Below are 6,913 nucleotides of genomic sequence, written 5' to 3'. Positions count from 1 at the left end.
CGATTCCTTAGTTTCTTTAGTTTTCATTTCAGTTCTAACTTTTGTTATGGTTTTGTGGTTAGGTTTTTAAGTTCTTTGAACTTAAGGTGTCTTTTCGGTAAGTTTTCTCTTGGTGGTTTAGTTCTATTCTTTTCATCTCTTTCTTTTAAGAAATACTCACTATTCTTATTATTGGTTTAGGAGTGTTCCAAGTCTCGCATTTGTTCTCATATCCCGGTTTTGGTAAGGAAAATAGGATAGATATTGCATGTTGTATGTTATGCTTATATGTTATGTTTATGTATAATATGTTATGATAAGTTTATGTTTTTGTAACGCCCCAACCCCAGGGACCGCTACAGTGCACATTGCAAACGGTGCTAAACTCACTAATCGAGTCGTTTGGCCATAAACGTGTAACTAAGTATGATTAGCGGTTTAGGGATTAAAATTTTTGGTTAAGATATAACGTTTCATTAGAACGTCTACTATATACATTGGGATCCCAAAAATATAATTTCAGAGTCTATTACAAGAAAATGTTTACAACAAGTCGTCCTAAGCGGCAAAACAGGGTTTATCCCTAGTTCCTCTTTCAAACCTCGCCCAAGTATTGGTCGAGCAGCTGCATATGTACACGTCATCACTTAAGCTCTCCAACTCAAGGATGGTCCAGCTTCCTTTTGCCTTTACCTGCACCACAAAGCACCTGTGAGCCGAAGCCCAGCAAGAAAACTCATATGCTTATGAACAGGCATATCATGATATGAAATCATATCTGGCATGCCTAGCAAACACAGCTTTACTCAAGCATGCAAATGAATTCAAACCAATGCTGGGGTATCCAGGATAAGAAATCCTGCCCTTCTGATTGGAGGACTATCAAGTCAATCCTAATCAGATAAGTGTCTCAACACTTCAGGTTCTGGTAAACCATCCTGAGTGACTGACAAGCAGGTCACTGCGGGGCCGGTGCCCATAGCCATGCATATGATGATCAAAATGATCATACAGAGCTCATAGCTCTGATCAAATGAGTGAATACCACTTGAGGTTCTGGTAAACCCTACTGAGTGACTGACCAACAAGTCACTAGGGCCTCAGTGCCCATAGCCGTGTAACAACACCGTTACCTGGGCTTTCCTGCAATGGCTCTTATCAGATGAGTGACTGACAAGCACGTCACTGTGGGGCCGGTGCCCATAGCCATGTGACATAACAGTCACGGGGCTCACTAGCCCTGGCTCTAAATGGCTAGCCCTTGGCTAGACAAGCGCTTTTAATATTGGCATTAATGCTCTTTGAGTCATTCAATGCAGAAAGTCGATTAGATCTTATCTTTTTGGCTTGCGTGGAACACGCTAAGGCTGTCCTGACTAGTGAGTCAGCACAATGTGACCAGTGCTCAGTACCACTACCGAACCTGACTAGTGAGTCACAGCTTCACAGTTAATACTGACACCTTTGCCAATTCTGACTAGTTAGTCAGAGCCATGCATAAGTAAGCAATGCTATCAACATGTCATTTATCCAAGAGTAGAACATTCAACATGCTTACCTAACAGTTGTGAGCATAATATTGATCATGCACAAACACAGAGACTCAAGCTCTGACCAATCCCATATTCATCATTCATGGCATGCCCTAATCACATGTTTCTCGTGCACCACATGTATCACACTTAACCATCCAGCATGCCTTAATAATAATTATATGCAAATGAGGAAGATTGCTAAGCATTCATTATGCTATAAATGTTTACATTTAAACATCCAACATGCATCAATAATAGCCATGCATGTCACACATGGGGTGCAGTTTTCTTACCTTCAGTCCAAACACAGGTTACCAACAAATGAGCCATAAGCACGATCCCAATTCCAAGCCCCTAGTGATAACCTAGTCACAACCATAATATAAAACCTCATCAAAATGAGTAAATAAATAATTCCAAGCCTAACCCAAGCCTCCGGGACAACAAATCCCACTCAACTAGGTAATGGGATCGATCTCAGGCCCTTAGAGTTAAGTTCCCATGCTCAAAACATTAATTTGCCCAAAAATGACAACAAGCGCCGCAGCCCTCCCGGCAAGCGTCGCGGCCCTTAGGCAAAACAGAACCTCCACCTGTTTCTTCAAGCCTGGGCCGCGACCCTACCTCGAACCAGCCCTTTTTCCTCGTTTTCAACCTTTTAAAACCTCCCAAAAGCATATCCAAACATCTCCAAACTCAAAAATCAAAGTTCCCAAACATCCCCATCATCCAAAACCAACAAAACCCAAGTCTCAAATCACCCAAAAACTCATCAAAACACAAAGTCTAATTCAAGCTTAAAAACTTAGAACTTACAACTTGAATTACCTCTGATTGAGTTGTTTCCAACCAAATCCTCCAGCTAATAAGCTTCTAATTTTCCTTAGGATTGCTATGCCTCGATCCTCGCTTGAATCCGAGTCCTAGAACTCAAGTTACCTTCGAAAACGCGATCGGGAGACGAAAATGGAACTTTTAGGGAGAGAGAACGTACAGAACGTTCATTTTATTTTCTTAAAAGGTTACTTCAAGCTTAAGTAGCTTCCAATAAAACCTAATGCTCGGGCTCCCGAAAACACCCCCGGGGATATTATAGTCAAAACTTCCAGAATTTCCCCCTGATCTTACTAACTCCCAATTTGTCACCAAATATTAATTCTCATTACCCAATAACCCGGTAATGCTCTAAATACCCCTTGACTTACTCCAAGTCAAGCTTAAATCCTGTTGTGACTTTCCCACTAGCTTACCTCCTAGGATCGTCTTGTGCTGGGTAACCCTGGCATAACCAAATAATAACAAAGCACAACGCCCATTTCACATATATGCCAAAAATGCCCGAAATGGCCAAAATATGAAAATCACCCAATTAATCACAAATGGGTTCACATGCATATTTGATACACCTAAACATGCATATTATCATTAAATAGCATAATAAATCAATTATGGCCCTCATAGCCTCCTAATCAAGGTCCTAAACCTTATTAGGAAATTTGGGGCATTACAGTTTTAATATGTTATGTTATGATTCACCCTACCTCAAATATTAGATAGGGGACCAAGATGGGTTATCATACACTACATGTGATATAACCTACCTCAAATATTAGACAGGGGATGTAGATGGTTTATCACATGTCATAATGGCCATTAATGGTATAGTCTTATATGGTATACATTTTTATAGTCATATGTTTATAGTATATGTTATGATATGCTTATAGTATCTATTTATGATATAATTTTATGTATATGATTTATGTTGTTAGTAGTTTTCCTTACTGGACATTAGGCTCACTCCTTTTCTTTTAGTACGATGCAGGAAAATAGATGCAAAGGCAGAAGGATTCTTGGAAGCTTGGTGTGTGTATGGAGGTGAATGGAGTGGATGGGCTGCGTGTCAATTCGAGGACAACGTTTTTTTGTTTGTCTCTTTAAATTACGTTTTTATGTATTTTCCGCGTTTAGCTTTGTAAACAATTTTTTTTTAAGTTATGTTTTATTTTAAAACAATGAGCTCATTTATGTATTAAAAATATATTTTTTTTAAAGTTTTCAATGAAGTTATGAATTTTCATATGTATGTTCTCTCCAAAGTTGTAGTTATGTCTAGTAGGTTTAATGACCTAACTCTCATAGATAGTTAGGTTGTTACACTGGCGTGGTGCAAAAGTACTGTTATATTATTTCATATAATATAATATTAGATTAAATAATGTGACAAAAAGTGATTTGTCACACCTTGTAACATATTATTGAGAGTCACAAAATTGGACTAATGTGTGTGCCCAAATGTGATATATTTTGGAGTTACAAAATCAGTTACAAATTTGTAACTGATAAACGAGTTTTAGGCTCGTTTATGGTCCTAGTATTTAGGCTATTTTTCATTAGTTAGGATTATTTTATTTCGGAATTATGCTCGTTTGTTCTTGTTTCAGGGTGATTAATGTTAAGTGATGCAAATATTGAAAAGGAGCGAAAATGGAATGAAATCGAGACGGATTTGTGAATTCTGTTGGTTCTGTAAGTAGCGCTACAGCGCCACTAAGGGAGCGCCGTAGCGCTAGGAGGGAATTTTGAAGAAGATCGGCACTGACTTTAGCGCTACAGCGCTACAACATCAGCGCTACAGCGCTTGGACGCATTTTTCAGAAAGTTGGTTTCTGACTTTAGCGCTATAGCGCTACCAAAAGAGCGCTACAGCGCTGGTGCCCAGATTTCCCCCATTTCGGCTCTGAGTTTAGCGCTACAGCGCTACAAGGGTAGCGCTACAGCGCTGGGTTCGCGATTTCTGATATATCTGGTTATTTTTTATGGGCATTTCAGTCTTTTCCAGAGGGAACTTTTAGTAGGGATTTTTGGGAATCATATAGGCGACAGAGACAAGGCAAAAGGGGATAACGACGGCTGGAGTAAGAACACCATCTTGGAGGATTCATCCCTGAGTTTTTCATCTTCTTCTTTAAATTTTCATGTTTGTAATTGAACTATCATATGGCTAGAATGAATATCATAGGCTAAATTTTCTTTTAGGGCTTTTATGTGAATATTTTGGAAACCCTTGTTATGGTTTAATGCAAAATTGATGTTCTTCTTCATCTCTTTCAATTCCGTGCAATCTATGTTAATTGTGCGATTATTGATTGATCACCTCTAATTGCTATTTTATGAATCAAATTGAAATCTGAAAAGTGAAATTTGATATGCTTTGATTGTTTGGATGCAAATTTAATTTAGAAGGAAAGTATCTAGATTATTTGCCTATTTTCTGAGTTGCGTGGCTAATGCCTTCTACATGATTCAACTTACCATAGAAATATAGGAAATTATCATTTAGATTAAATTTCATAAATCTTGACCAGATTATGAAATTATTTTTGCAACTTATTCTTGAATAGGGAGAAGGGGATATAGATGCTTGCATTAGGAAATAAGAGGGTGGAAAATAGAGGATCATAATTGTCCTAATTGTATTTTCTCTGTTAATTTGTTTAATTTTTCATTGTGCTTCGTTAGTATTTTTCTTAGTTTAAAATCTCTGAAAATTGTTTAATCAAATAGAATTAAAAGATTAATTGATTGGTAATTGATAAATCAGTCCTTGAGGACGATACTTGGTTTTTACCATTTTATTACGAACTGCGACTGTGTGCACTTGCATAGCATATAATTCGCAACAAGTTTTTGGCGCCGTTGCCGGGGACTGAAAATAATTATCAATATCAGTCTAATTAATTTTTATTCTAATTTGATTTTAATTTCTCTTGTTTCTAATCTATTTAGTTGCTTAATTTGTCTATCTCAGGTGAATTTTGGTATATGCGTGGCAGAAAAGGAAAAGACACACTTGTTCCTCTTAATCCTGAGATTGAAAAGTCTTGCAAGCAACTCAGAAAGAACAAGAGGGAGGCCCAGAAATCTGTGAAGATGGCACAGAATGAAGGGGATGGCAGGAATGTTCTAATTCCTGGAATTGTACAAGGGGGTCAGGCTCAGAACAATGCTGAGAGGAGCCTGAGAGATTATGTACTGCCCACTCTGACGGGAGTACAAAATAGTATACGCCCACCAACTGTAGAGGCCAACAATTTTGAAATCAAGCCAGCTATTATACAAATGGTGCAGTCCTCTGTGCAATTCAATGGGTTGCCTTCTGAATATCCTCACACTCATCTGTCTAATTTTCTGGAGTTGTGTGGAACCTTCAGATATAATGGGGTGAGTGATGACGCAATCAAGCTGAGGCTTTTCCCATTTTCTCTTAGGGACAGAGCCAAAAGTTGGTTGAACTCGCTGCAGCCAAATTCTATCGTCACCTGGCAAGATCTAGCTCAGAAATTTTTGTCTAAATTCTTCCCTCCGTCCAAAGCTGCTAAATTGAGGGGAGAGATCAATAACTTTTGCCAGAATGACGGAGAGTCACTGTATGAAGCTTGGGAACGGTTTAAGGAACTCTTGAGAAGATGTCCTCATCATGGCATTGAACAGTGGATGCTAGTACAGAATTTCTACAATGGTTTATGTCCTACAACCAGAACCATTATTGATGATGCAGCAGGTGGCACTTTTATGAGCAAGAGTGCAATTGGTGCTTATGAGCTGCTAGAGGACATGGCCACAAACAATCATCAGTGGTCTGAGGAAAGATCATCAGGAGTTAGAAAGGTAGCTGGGGTGCATGAGTTGGATGCAATCACTGCTCTAACAGCGCAAGTAGCCTTTTTGACAAAGCAGTTACAACAGAGCACTGTATCAGCGAATGCGGTTCAGATGGTAGTGAGGTGTGAAAGTGTGGTGGTGCTCATTATGTCGATCAATGCCCTATCTGTATGAATAATAACACCCCAATGGATCATGCTCAAGTTCAAGCGGTGGGAAACTTTCAAAGGCCGCTCAATAATCCATTCTCCAATACTTACAATCCTGGGTGGTGAAATCATCCCAATTTTTCGTGGAAGAATAATCAAGGCCAACAACCTCAGTTTTAGGGCCAATTTCAGAATAACATGCCTCAGCCACCTATGCATCAAGCTTCGTCATCACAACATCCTAGGCCTCAACAATCAATGCCTCAACCTGAGAGGCCTAATGAACTGCAAGCTGCCTTGTTGACTCTTACTAATACTCAGACTCAATTTATGACTGAGACCAGATCCTCTATTCGAAACCTTAAGACACAGGTTGGGCAGTTGGCCAATATGCTCAATAACAGACCCCAGGGAAACTTGCCTAGTAATACTGAAGTCAACCCTAAGGAGCAAGTTCAGGAAATTACTCTGAGGAGTGGGAAGCAAACTGAGCAGCCTAGACCTCCACAGGTAGTGGTTCAGAATAAAGAGATGGGTGAACAGTCTGATTCAGAAAGGGTTACTGAAGACCATCAACAGCCAGAA

General features: G+C 39.2%; 1 non-coding gene across 1 annotated transcript; it reads right to left on the bottom strand.

The window, feature by feature from the left end:
• Positions 1 to 5,894: 5,894 nt before the first annotated feature.
• Positions 5,895 to 6,001, bottom strand: LOC133813622 (small nucleolar RNA R71). Its single transcript, XR_009884630.1, has one exon. It is a non-coding gene; the product is annotated as a small nucleolar RNA R71 (small nucleolar RNA).
• Between the last annotated feature and the right edge of the window lie 912 nt (positions 6,002 to 6,913).

The sequence above is a fragment of the Humulus lupulus genome, chromosome 1, assembly GCF_963169125.1.
Source record: "Humulus lupulus chromosome 1, drHumLupu1.1, whole genome shotgun sequence".
Taxonomy (NCBI): domain Eukaryota; kingdom Viridiplantae; phylum Streptophyta; class Magnoliopsida; order Rosales; family Cannabaceae; genus Humulus; species Humulus lupulus.
Note: the sequence above shows the minus strand (reverse complement) of the source record. Positions and strands in the feature narration are given on the sequence as shown.